This window comes from Panthera pardus, unplaced genomic scaffold (assembly GCF_024362965.1).
Source record: "Panthera pardus isolate Hobbes unplaced genomic scaffold, ASM2436296v1 HiC_scaffold_12, whole genome shotgun sequence".
NCBI lineage: Eukaryota > Metazoa > Chordata > Mammalia > Carnivora > Felidae > Panthera > Panthera pardus.
In genome coordinates, this window is record NW_026526677.1 from 68451199 (window position 1) to 68466191 (window position 14993).

Sequence of the window (14993 nt, forward strand, 5' to 3'; positions counted from 1 at the left end):
ATTTAGACCCTGCCCTCAAGAAGCTCAAAATCTAAAGAAAGAGATTACCAGATGTTTCTTTATGTCTTCTTGAGCATTCCTGAGCTACACATTTATCTTAGTTGAGAAAATAAATACTGATGAATAAAGCACAGACTGGAACCCCAAACCCCACAGTTCATTCTCCTTGGCTTAATCATATACATCCTGAGATAAGATGTGGTCATCTGAGGCCCCAAGCAACACAAAGCAGAAACGGAAGTCTTAACAAGGTGCTTTACGAAGCATAGATAACAAACTGGAATACATAACCCTCTTGCTAATGAAAATGATAAAAATAGCTAGTTTGCCGTCCAGCTTTGTATTCTCAGAATAATTCATGATACGTGAAACTGAGGAAAGGGCAGGTGATGGGGGAGGAGGGGAACCAAGTCAAACTGATAACTGGATCAATGGTATTCATATTTTAACTGTTTGAAAAATTACTATGCAAAGAGTACATGAATACCTTCTCATTGTAAAATATTTAAAAGACCCAGAAATAAATAAAGCAAGATGTCTTCCTTCATTCCCACATCCTATATCTACTCCATTCTCCAGAGGTAACCACCATCAAGTTAGCATGTCTCTTTCATTGCAGTATTCTTTTGTAACTTACATATTTTTTAAAATAATATTAACCATACATATTATAATGAAAATTAATTTTTACTTCACCATATGTCTTGGGGATTTTTCCAACTCTACATATAGGTCTAACATGTTCTTTTTAGTGACTGAGTAATATTCTTGGTGATTCCAGTATTCACATAGGTGATCCTTCCAACACCTTGGTCTCTCTACCGGACCACTTAACCTATGGTCATACTCTAGAGCTGTGCCATCCAATATAATAGTCACTAGCCACTTGTAGCTAGTGAGCATTTGAAATGTGACTAGTTTAAGTTAAGATGTGTTTTAAGTGTGGGGCACCTGGGACAGGTCAGTCAGTTAAGTGTGACTTTGGCTCAGGTCATAATCTCATGGCCTGTGAGTTCTAGCCCCACATCAGGCTCTGTACTGACAGCTCAGAGCCTGGAGCCTATTTCGGATTCTGTGTCTCTCTCTCTCTCTGCCCCTCCCCCCACTCACACTCTTGTCTCTCTCTCTCAAAAATAAATACACATTAAAAAAAATTTTTTAAAGCTGTGTTGTTAAGTGTAAAATACACAAGTTTTGAAGAATTACTATGTAAAAAACGAATTTAAATATCTCACCAAAATGTCATACGTGAATCACATTATATTTTTATTGGACTATGGTGCTATAGCCTTAGTCCTAAATTATCAGTAAGTTCAAATTCTCTACATTCTCAATTTTAAAATCCCATCTTCTGATCACTACCTCCTGTCCTTCCAGTCCATTCACTTTCACACAACTCCAACATTACTTCAACCTCACCAGAATCTATAATTCAGCATTCCTCCTCCTACCTTCTTACTATCCCTCATGCCCCTCACATCAGCCACATCTTTTTAAAGTTTGCCAATCTCAAAGCAAAAAATTAAATAAGAATGAATCTAGCTAAGGTTGATTTTTTTAGATAAAAATATTGGCCTCTTTTTTGAATTTTCTGTTCATGTCTTTGACCCACTTGATTTGAGGAAGCTCATCAAGCAAGTTTTATTTGTTCATCTGCTGAGGTAATAATCTGGGAAACACAGCAAGGTTGACTTATGTTCCCCTCCTCTGCCACCTGAAAGCTGAAGAGGTTGGTACCTTATTCCATGACTTCACTTTGCCTTTCCTACATCAGAAAAAACTGGGAAGTCTATTGATATTTTCCTTTGGTGTTGGAAAGCAGTGCTTGCCAAAGTGGCTGTAATGAGGCCTGAATGAAGAAATTAGGGAAATCTTGATCTGGGCATGAAGCCAAAGGTGAAGCTAGGTGAAAGGCAGCAAGGAACTAGAGGCAAGATAGGGCAGAGGTATTAAATACAACCTGGGGCTCATCTCTCAAGGTTCAAATCTTGGCTTTACTACTTACCAACAGGATGACTTTTAACAAGCTGTTTTGCCCCTCTGTACCTCCATTTCCTCATCTGTAAAATAAAGAATAAAGATTTTATTTACTTCATAGTGTTGTTGGGATTAAATGAGTTAATATCTGTAAACCAAAACAGTGGCCAACTCACAGGAAGTCTACATGTGTTACAGTCATTACTGTTATTGTTGCTATGACTCCATACCAATTATCACAGTCCTTTCCCTAGCTGTAATGAATGATTTTAGCATTTTTCTAGGAAATATTAGAAAAAAGCACAGCAAGGAAAATTCACAAGATATCTTTCATATAAATAAATATGTACTCATTTATTCAGCTAGTATTGATTCAAGACCTGGTGTATGAAAGACATTGTATCCCACACATTGGGCAAGTTATCTAAGCTTTCTGTTTCCTCTGAAAACATACTAATAACTGCTTTGCAGTGAGATTACAAAGATTAAAGTGCATGGAACCATACCATACCCCAGCATATACGTAGTGCTTAATAAATGTGTTTATATTGTCTGTTTTCCCTGCCAAGTATATAACAAAGACTAAGATGCAGTCCCTATTATGATAGCTTACCTTCTCTCCTGCCTTTTCTCCTCCATTTCCCCCAATTGCCTTAACCATGTAATTTCCGCCCCCCCACCCCCTGCGCTTTTGTATTGTATTGCATCACATTGCATTGTTTGCAGTGTATTGTATTGATTTTCTCCCTGCTTTTATCAATTACCACCTAAAATATGGGTGCCTGGATTGCCTGGCTCAGAGAGGCAATGGTACTTGCATTCAGTAGTCCCACAGGACTAGTAAACAAAGTTTACTTTGTTTACTATAGTAAACAAAGAAGTTCTTAGTAAGCTCAAATGTACCTCCTGTGGCAATACACCCCAGCCCAGAGCAGAGAAAGTAGGCAAAAACTCAGAACTACCACTTACTCCGTGGAAGTAGTCTAGCTACATATTTTCCCAGCTCTTGCCTATGGGGACCAGCCTCTAACTAGCCTACGTTTAGGTGCTGACTGCTTCCCTTTGAGACAATAATGGATTTTGGCACACCCTCAACTGATTGGGGCCACTAAGAACAAAAGATAACTTGGCCAACCACAAAGATTTCAGAGACAACCAGGAAAACAAGCCAGGCTAATTGATTTATCTCCTACATGAGACCATGGAAAGCCACATGTAAAAGAATAAAACCTATCTCATACCATATAATAAATCAACTCAAAAAAATAGACTTAAACTTAAGACCTGAAGCCCTGAAACTCTTAGAAGAAAACACAGGGAGTAAACTTTATGACATCAGTCTTGTCAATGATTTTTTTTATATATATTATTTGGCACCATAAGCAAAGGCAACAAAAGCAAAAATAAACAAATGGGGCCATATCAAACTAAAAAGTTTCTGCACAACAAAGGAAACTACAAAAAAAAAGGCAACCTTCTGAATGGCAGAAAATATTTGCAAACCATATATCTGATAACGGGCTAATGTCCAAAGTATATAAGGAACTCATACAACTCAACAGCAAAAAGCAAACAATATGATTTTTAAAATGGGCAAAGGAACCTAATAGACGTTTTTTCCATAAAAGACATATAAATGGCCATCAAGTGCCCAAAAAGGTGTTCAAGATCACTAATCATCAGGAAAATGGAAGTCAAAATCACAATAACACCTCATACCTGTTAGAATGGCTATCATCAAAAAGACAAGAGATAAAAAGTGTTCGTGAATGAGGAAAAAAGGGAATTCTTGTGCAATGTTGGTGGGAATATAAATTGGTGCAGCCACTATGAAAAACAGTATGGAGTTTTCTCAAAAAATTAAAAATAGAGCTACTATATGATCCAGAAATTCCACTCCTGGTACATATATGCAAAACAAATGAAACATGATATCAAAGAGATACCTGTATTCCCATGTTTATTTCACCATTATTCACAATAGCCAAGATATGGAAACAACTTTTTTGTCCATCGATGGATGAATGGATAAAGAAGATGTGAGATATATATTCTATTGTGTTTATATACACTGTATATATTAAAATAATGTATAATATTGTATAGGATAATACATACAATTATAAGTGGATAACTATAATATTATAAATGAAAATAGTCATGTATAATATATAAATAACATTGTACTATATGTGTCTATATACATATATAGACTAATATTTTCCAGCCATTAGAAAGAAGGAAATCCTACTATATATAACAACATGGGTGGAACTTGAGGACATTATGTTAAGTGAAATAAGATGGAAAAAGAAAAATATTTCATGGTATCATGATGTCATTTATAAGTGGAATCTAAAAAAAAAAAAGTCATACTCATAGAACATAGAGTAGAAAAGTGGTTGCCAGGGGCTAGGGTGAGAAAATAGGGAGAGGTTTGTAAATGGGTACAAACTTTTAGCTATAAGCAATAAGCTCTAAGATGAATTGGTCTGAAGATCTGATATAAAACATGGTGAATATAACTGATAAATACTGTACTGTATAATTGAAATTTACTAAGAGATTAGGACTTAAAAGTTCTCACAAACACAAAAGGATAATCATGTGAGGTGATGGATGTGTCAATTAAATTAGATGGGAGGAACAATATACACATGTATCAAGTTATCACAATGTATACTTTAAATATCTTACAACTTTACATGTTAATTATACCACAGAAAAACTGAAATTTTTTAAAGCCCCAGATTCAAGAAACTCAATGAACTCCAACTAAATGAAATTTCAGAAAAAATACCCACACACTACATCATAATCTAATAGTTTAAAACCAGTATGAAAAAGAAAATCTTTGTAGGAGTCAGAGAAAAACCAAAAGAGAGAAGGATGACAACAGACTTCTCACTGGCAACAGTGCTAGCCAGAAAAAAAGTAGAGCAAAACGTTTAAAATACTAACATTAAAAAAAAAAAAAAAAAAGTCTGGGCACCTGGCTGGCTCAAATGGCGGAGCATGCGACACTTGGTCTCAGGGTCATGAGTTTGAACCCCATGTTGGGTGCAAAGATAACTTTAAAGAGTCAACCTAGAATCCTATAGCTGCAGAAATATTTTTCAAAAACTAAGGCTAAATAGGGAGGGTGACATCAGCAATATGGCAAAATAGAAAGCCACAGACCCTCTCCCATGAAGACATAGAACAAATTAAAGGACAAGGAACAAATTAAATCTCCAGAAACTATTCCTAACAAAACACAGACCAAGTACCTTTATAAGAAAATCCAGAAACTGTTACCCCAACACAGTGTGGCACAATTAGGAGGAAACTCCCTTCTCCCTGTTGAAAGGAGTGAAACATATCCATCATTCTGACTTTTAGGGGGCTGCCCAAGGGACGATTTTCTGTCTTTCCTGAATCCAAGTACTGACAGGAATAGTGTGCCAGGATAGGGATGGCTGAGAACAGACTATCAACATGCACCAGAGTCTTCATTACCACAGAAACAATAGGTAAAGCTCCAATACTGCAGCTTAATACAGCACCAAAGAGGCCACAGTATCACAAAGTGGCACCAGCAAGAGCACTTGAGACGAAATTGGCAAAGTTCCTCAAGCACAGAGAAGATGCATCCCCAGAAAAGGCTGGAGGAATCTCTAGAATATCTAGCTGGGCTGAGAAGAGAAAGTTTTTCCTACACAAAAGCAAAGCAAAAAACCTGGGGGCAATGAGTGATTCTTCAAATGCTGAAATCCCAACAAAAAATAACAACCCATACTACGAAAGAAGGAAAATGGCACATTTAAAGGAACAAATTAAATCTCCAGAAACTATTCCTAAAGAAACAGACATATACTAAGGATATGAGTATAAGGATATGAGATATAAGGATACTCAATAAATTAAAAGAGAGCATGGATAGACAACAAAATGAAATCGGGAAAAATTATGCATGAACAAAATGAGAATATCAACAAAGAGATAGAAACTATGAAGAAGAACCAAACAAAGTCTGGAAATTAGGAATACAATATCTGGATTGAAAAATTTACTAAAGGTACTCGATGTCAATCAGAAGAAAGAATCAATGAACTCAAAGACAAGACTTTTGAAATTATTGCAGCAGAGGAGCAAAAACAAAAAAAGAATGAAGAAAAATGAAGTGAACCTAAAGCACTTTTGGAACATCATCAAATGGAACCATATATGCATTATGTGAATCCCAGAATGAAAAGAAAGAGAAACTATTTGAAAAAATAATGGCCAAAACCTTCCCAACTCTGAGAAACAAATGGGCATACAAAGTCAAGAAGCTCAAGGAACCCCAATTAGGAAAAATCCAAAGGGATTTACAATGAGAGAAATTGTTGAAGGAGGTAATCAAGAAGATATGACCACCAGTTGACGTGCAAGCTGAACCCGGGCAACCGGAGGCTCATCTTGCGGCCACCCAAGACAAGCCTTGTATGTAAATTCCTTATTAAAACTTCCACCAACCAATCTGGAGTGGTCTGATTCTTGCTTTGGTCTCTACTTGCCCTTTATGTACAGAGGCAGTTTGCAAACCAACGGACATCATAATCAAACTGTCCAAAGTCAAAAACAGAGCATCTTAAAAGCAATGAGGGAAAAGCAACTTATTACATAGAAAAGAGCTACTATTAGATTTCTCAGTGGAAACTTTGCAGGCTAGAAGGGAATAAGATTACATATTCAAAGTACTGATATAAGAAAAAAATGGCAACCAAAAATATTATATCTGGAAAATCTGTCCATCAAAAACAAAGAAGAAATTAAGAATTTCCCAGATAAACAAAAGTTGAGGGAATTCATTACCACTAGATTTACCCCCATAAGATAGGCTAAAGGGACTCCTTCAAATCGAAGCAAAAGGACTATAAACAGTAACACAAAACCATACAAAAATATAAAACTCCCTGGTAAAGTTAAATATTTTAAAAAATATAGAATCTCGAAGTATGATAATGTAGGTATGTAAATCACTTTACAATATAGTATAGAATTTAAGAAAAAGCATAAAAAACTGTAGGTTTATGTTAAGAAATATGCAATATAAAAAGATGTAACTATATCATCAGTAACATATAGTGTGAAAAGCAGAGATGTAAAAGAGTGGATTTTACACACAATTGAAGTGATTATCAGTTTAAAGTAGATTGTCATAACTTTAAAACGTTTCATGTTATTGCAGTGGTAATCACAAAGAAAATACCCATATAGTATACAGAAAGGGAAATGAAAATAGAATCAAAGTATGGAACATTCCTCCAAAGAGACATGTTAGGCCACAAAACAAGGCTTAAAAAGAAGATTCAAACCATTCAAAATATCTTCTCTAACCATGATGAAATGAAATTAGAAACAAATAAAAAAAAACAAGAAAATTCACAAATATGTGGAAACTTAACAATGAACTCTTTTTAAATTATTCAACATATATTATTCCATATATTAATATATGTAACACATTAATATATTCAACAGGCATAACTAAAATCTCTCAAATTATAGTTCAAATATATTCAATTTGTTTAGTATAAACCAAATCTCTCTTACTGTGTTTAGACTCGATTGACATCAGTGTCAGGAGACGCAGACCACTATTGGCCCTCCTACATGTTCTCCTGCATGTTCTTGCTGAGCGTGTCAAACTGAAAACCCTATCTGTCCTTTGACTCTGCATCCTCTCTATAGGTAGTCACACAGGCAAATTAATAAGTCCACAACAGATGACCATTATACAACTCCCTTCATTTTTTTCTTCTTCACACATAAAAAAGTCTGTTTACTTAGTTTCTTTTTATAAATTATGAAGTTTTGTTTTTTAAAGAATTTATATTTTGGTTTCTTTTTTATTGAGATATAATTAACATATTAGTTTCAGGTGTACAACATAATGATTCAATATATGTGTATATTTCAAAACTATCACAATAAGCCTAATTAACATTCATCACCACACATAATTACAAATATCTTTTTCTTGTGATGAGAACTTTCAAGATTTACTGTCTCAGCAAATTTCAAAATTACAATACAGTGTTATTCACTGTGGTCACTATGCTGTACATTACACCCCCAGGACTTACTTATTTATAACTGAAAGTTTGTACCTTTTGACCACCTTCACCATTTCACGCATCCTTTATCCCCCACCTCTGGCAACCACCAATCTGTTAATCTGTATTTATGAGTTGGTTTTGTTGTTGTTGTTGTTGTTGTTGTTTGTTTGTTTGTTTTAAATGCCACATGTAACTGAGATCAATGGTATTTGTCTTTCTTTGTCTGACTTATTTCATTTAGTATAATGGACCTCAAAGTCCATCCATGTTGCCACAAATGGCAAGATTTCCTTCTTTTTATGGCTGAATACTATTCAATTGTGTGGATGTATATCACATTTTCTTTATCCATTCATCCATCAATAAACATATAGGTTGAGTCTATATCTTGGCTATTATCAAGTACTGCAATAAACCTGGGAGTGCACATATCTTTTGGAGATAGTGTTTTTGTTTCCTTCAGATAAATACCCAGAAGTGAAATGATCAGATTATATGATAGTCATATTTTTTCCCAATTTTTTTGTTTTATTGATGCCGATGCTCAGGCCTTGACCTTCTGTAGCACTCCTGCTGCTGCTGCTGCTGCTGCTGCTACTTGGTCTTCAGGTTCTCCCGGTGCCGGTTAAGTCACAGCACATGGTATGTGTCTTCTTGGACCACAGATCCAGGGACTTGTATTTCTTGCCCTCAAAGAATTTCCTGAGGTTCTCTTCCGAGTCTAGTTGATGATGGTGCTAGATTAACTTAAAAAAGAAGAAAGAAGACTCAAAGAGCTAAAATAGAAATGAAAGCAGGGATTTTACAACTTATGACCCCAAATTAACAAGGATCATAAGAGACTACTATCAATAGTCTCTACAATCAATAATTATATGCCAACAAATTGGATAACCTAGATGAAATGGACAAATTCCTAGGAACATCTAACCCATCAAGATTGAATCATGAAGAAATAAAAAATCTGAACAGACCTATAACTAGTAAGGAGACTGAAGCTGTGATTAAAAAGCTCCCAACAAAGAAAAGTTTATGAGCAAATGGCTTCACTGAAGAATTGTACCAAACATTTAAAGAATCAATACCAGTCCTCATCAAACTCTGCCTATGAGTTTAAGAGAAGGGAATACCTGCAAAGTCATTCTATGAAGCCAGTATTACAGCATTATCTTGATATTAAAACAAAAAAAGTTAAAGATCCGAGAAAGTTATAGAACAATATTCTTGGTTCATATTGATGAAAAGATCCTAAACAAAATATTGGCAAACTAAATTCAAAAGAACATCAAAAAGTTCATATACAATGACCAAGTGGAAATTATACTTGGAAAACAAGGATGGTTCAATATAAAAATACCAATCAATGTAATATATCTCATTAACAAAATCAAGGACAAAACCACATGATCATCTCAATACAGAAAAATTAAATATCTCTTATGATAAAAGTTACTCAACAAATTAGAATAGAAGGAAACTACCCCAATGTAATAAAAGCCACATATGGAAAGCTCATAGCTAATATACTCAATGGTAGAAGACTGAAAGCTCCTTCACTAAGATGAAGAACAAAGCAAATATGTCCACTCTTGACAACACTATTCAATGTAGTACTTGAAGTTCTAGCAAAAGTAATTAGATAAGAAATTGGGGAAAAAAGTAAAATTATCTCTGTTCTCAAATGACATACTCTTATATGTAGAAAAACCTAAAAATCCCAGAAAAAAAAAGAACTATTACAACTAAAAACTATTTCAACAAATTTGCAGGATACAAAAGCAACACACAAATATTAGTTGTCAATAACAATAACAATGCTCAATCCAAGAAAGAAATTAAGAAAATAAACCCAATTAATATACCATTGAAAAGGATAAAATACTTAAGAATACATTTATTCAGGGAGGTGAAAGACTCATGGACTCAAAACTACAAAACATTGCTACAAATATTAAAGAAGACAAAATACATGGAAAGACATCCTGTGCTTCTGGATTGGAAGACTCAGTATGGTTCAAATATCCATATGACCCAAATTGATCTACAGAGTCAATGCAATCCCTATCAAAATATCAATGGCATTTTTTTTCAGAAATAGAAAAAAATATCTTAAAATTCATATGGAATATCAAGGTATCCTGACTAGCCAAAACATTCTTGAAAAAGGAGAACAAAGTTGGAGGCCTCACACTTCTTATGTCAAAACATAGTACAAAGCAACAGTAAGTAAGACGATGTGCTGTCATAAAGATAGATATATCAACCAATGGAACACAATAGATATTCCAGAAATAAATCTTTGCATATATGGGCAAATGATTATTGACAAGGCTGTCAAAACTATATAATGGGAAAAGGATGGTCTCCTCAAATAAATGGGGTTTGGAAAACTGGATATCCACATACATACATACATACATACATACATACATACATACATACAGTTGGATCTTTTCCATACTCCATATCCAAAACTAACTCAAAATGGATTAAAGACTAAAATGTGATTAAAGACCAAAAACTACACAACTCCTAGAAGTAAACATAGAAAAATGAACTTCAGTACATTGGATTTGGCAATAATTTCTTGGGTGTGACATCAAAAGCACAGGAAACAAAAAAAGCCTGTGCAAAACAAAATAAATCCAATTAATATATGACAAATGACTTCAACAGACATTTTCCTAAAGAATATACACAAATGGCCAATAAGCACACAAAAAGATGCTCAACATCACAAATCATCAGGGGCATGCAAAGTAAAACCACTATGAGATACCCTCTCACACTCATCAGGATGGCCACTATCAAAAGAACAAAAAATAAGTGCTGACAAGGAAATGGAAAAGTTGGAACATTTGTGCCATGCTGGTAGGAGTGTAAGATGGTGCAGCCATCATGGAAAACAGTATGGCAATTCCTCAAAAAAATAAAAATAGAAATACCACATGATCCAATAATCTCACTTCTGGGTGTGTATACAATAGCATTCAAAGCAGAGGCTTGAAATGATATTTGCACACGCATATTCTTTGTAGCATTACTCACAATAGCCAAGTGATGAAACAATCCAATGTTCATGATTGAATAAATGGATAAAGAAAATGTGGTACCTACATATACATACTTGGAATATTATTCATTCTTTTTCATTTTTTTGAGAGAGAGAGGAGCAAGTGAGTGAGGGGCAGAGAGAGATGGGGAGAAAGAGAACCCCACAAGGGGCAGAGAAAGAGAGAGAGAGAGAGAGAGAGAGAGAGAGAGAGAGAGAGAAGTGGGGCACACCCAAGGTGGGGGGGGCTTCAGTTCATCAGATGCAGGGCTCAAACTCACAGAACTGTGAGATCGTGACCTGAACCAAAGTCAGATGCTTAACTGATTGAGCCACCCAGGTGCTCCATAATATTATGCATTCTTTAAAAAGCAGTAAATCCTGTAACATGCTGCAAAATGGATGGAAATTTACTAAATAAAATAAGCCAGTCACAAAAGAACAAATAAAGTATGATTCCACTCATATGAAGTATCTAAAGTAGCTAAACCCAAAGAAACAGAAAGTAGAAAGGTGTTTACCAAAGGCTGAGAGGAGTGGAGAGGAGTAATTAGTATTAAGTGGGTATAGAGTTTCAATAGAGAAAAAATTACAGGGGCTCCTGGGTGGCTCCGTCAGTTAAGCATCTGACTTCAGCTCAGGTCATGGTCTCACAGTTCGTGGGTTCGAGCCTTGCATCAGGCTCTGTGCTGACAGCTCAGAGCCTGGAGCCTGCTTTACATTCTGTGTCTCCCTCTCTCTCTGCCTCTCCCCCACTCACACTCTGTCTCTCTCTCTCAAAAATAAAATAAAACCATTAAAAAATCTTAAAAAAAAAAGAAAAAATATAGAGATCTGTTGCATAACACTGAATATACTTAACATTACTGAACCAAACATTTTTAAATGGTTAACATGGTAAATTTGATGTTATGTGTTTTTTACCACAATTTTAAAACTAAGGTTAAATACTTTTTAGAGTTGGAAAAATGTGAGAGAATTCACTACCAGAAGATTTGCATTCTAAGAAATGACAGTAGAAAGAAAATGATACCAAATGGAATATCTATAAAAAGAATGAAGGGGTATTAAGGAGGGCTCTTGTTGTGTTGAGCATTGGGTGTTATATGTAAGTGATGAATCACTAAATTCTACTCCTGAATCCAATATTACACTACATGTTAACTGGAATCTAAATAAAAATTAAAAAAAAATAAACTAACAGTTTTGATAAGGATATGCTTATCATAATTTGAATATCATACTTTGAAATGTAATATTTTGCTTCCAATTAATTATTACTATATGTGCAACTAATTACCAATAGTAATTCCCAATTTTTGTCTTCAAACATTTACATATTTTATGATAAAAAATAAAATTAAAAGGCTAAATAAATGAATAAAAATAAAATAAAATAAATAAATAAAAATAAATAAAAAGAATGAAGAGTACTACAGATGGAAAATATGTGGATAAAGGTAAATTTTCTTAGTTTTAAAAGTGTTTTCAGGGAAACCTGGGTGGCTCAGACAGTTGAGCCTTCAACTTCAGTTCAGGTCATGATCTCATGGCTTGTGAGTTCGAGCCCCGCATTGGGCTCTATGCTGACAGTTCGGAGCCTGAAACCTGCTTTGGATTCTGTGTCTCCCTCTCTGCACCACCCACCCCTGGCTTGTGTGCCACCCCTCCCCAGCTTATGTGTGTGCTCGCTCTCTCTCTCTCAAAAACAAATAAACATTTAAAAAAATGCTTTCAAAGACAAATGACCATTGAAATAAACAAAAAATAACCATGTATTGTGTTGTTTATAACATACTTAGAAGTAAATGTATGATAATAACAAAAAGACCAAGAGGAAATAAAGAAAAGTATACTGTTGTAACATTCTTTTATCATACATAAAATGGTATAATATTACTTGAAGATAGGTTGTGATAAGTCAAAGATGTTGCAGGTTTAATTGTGTCCCTCCAAAATATATTTGCAAGTTCTAATCCTCAGTACCTGTGAATGCATCCTTATTTGGAAACAGGGTCTTTGCAGATGTAATCAAGTTAAGATGAGGTATATTGGATTAGGGTGGGCCCTTAATGAATGACTATCATTTTCATTAGACTAGAGAAATTTGGGTACATAGGCACACACAGAGGGGAAAAGACCCTGTGAAGGCACAAAGACACAGGGATAGATGCCATGTGAATACAGAAGAAATTGGAGCAATGCATTGACCAGAGACATCAAGGTTTGCCAGCAAACACCAGAAGCTAGGAGAGAAGCATGGAACAAATTGTCCTTCAACACCTCCAGTAGGAACCAACCCTGCCAATACATTGATTTCCGACTTCTAGCCTCCAAAACAGTGAGCAAATAAATTTGTTGTTGTAAGCTGCCCAGTTTCTGGTACTTTCTTATAGTAGCCTGAGGAAACTAAAACAGGTGTATACAGTACTATACATGCTAAAGCAATCATTGCAATTTTTAAAAAGAACTGTAGGTAATAGGCCACTAAATGAATAAAATGTAATAAAAAATATTCAATTAGTCAAAGCAAACAAACAAAAGCAGAAAGAAAAGGGGGATATAGAACAGATGGAAGAAATAGAAAACAGATTTCAAGGTGATATATTTTAAACCCTGGGATATAAAAATCATATTAAATACAAATGACCTAACCACCCCCCTTCATTAAAAGTCAGAAATTGTCAATTTAGATTTTAAAAATCCAATTATCTCCTGCCTATAAAGCCTGCATTAAGTACAAAGACACAAGTAGGTTAAAAAGCAAAAGGATGGGGAAAGCTATGTCATATTTATACTAATTTTAAAAAGTTACTGTAGTAGCTATATTAATATTAAACAAAGTGAATTACAAAGCAAACGATATTACCAAGTATTAAGAAGGTCATTTCATAGTTATACAGGGATCAATTTATCCTAAATATTTATTCATATAATGTGGAACTTCAAAACACATGAAGCAAGAACTGATAGAATTGAAAGGAACAATAGGAAAATTTCCATAATAGTTGGAGATTTCATTAACCTCTCAGTAATTGATAGAACAAGTTGGTAGCAATTCAGAAAGGATAAAAAGTCTTAAACAATGCTATCAACCAATTTGTGATAACTGATGTTTTAGAACACTTGGCACAACAACAGCAGCATATACATTATTTTCAATCAAACATGGAACATTTATCAACATGGACCAGAATCTGGGCTATAAATATCAATAAATTTTAAAGGATCCAAATCATACAAAGTATATTCTGTGACCACAATGGAATTGAATTAGAAATATTAACAGAAAGGTACATGGAGAATTGGAACTATTAGAAAACTAATAAACATACTTCTAAATAACTCATGGATCAAAGAAAAAAAGCAAAGAGAAATTAGAAAGTGTTTTGAACCAGGGGCTCCTGGCTGACTCAGTCGTTTAAGCATCCAACTTTGGCTCAGGTCATGATCTCATGGTTCAGTTCTTGAGTTCGAGCCCCACATCGGGCTCTGTGCTGACGCTCAGAGCCTGGAGCCTGCTTCAGATTCGGTGTCTCCTTCTCTGTCTTCCCCTCCCCACTCACACTCTATCTCTCTGTCTCTCTCTCAAAAATAAATAAACATTTAAAAAAATTAAAAAAAGAAATGTTTTGAACCAAATTGAAATGATAAACATTCCAAAATATGTAGGATACAGTTAAAGCAGTACTTGGAGGGAAATTCATAGCACTAAACACATATGTTGGGGGTGGGGGAAAGATCTCACTTCAAATGACCTCAGCTCCTTCCTAAAGAATTTGGAGATAAGCCCCCGATTCTTGATTTCAGCTCAGGTCATGATATCATGTTAGTGGGTTGGAGCCCCATTACAGGTTCTGTGCTGCTGGTGTGAGCCTGCT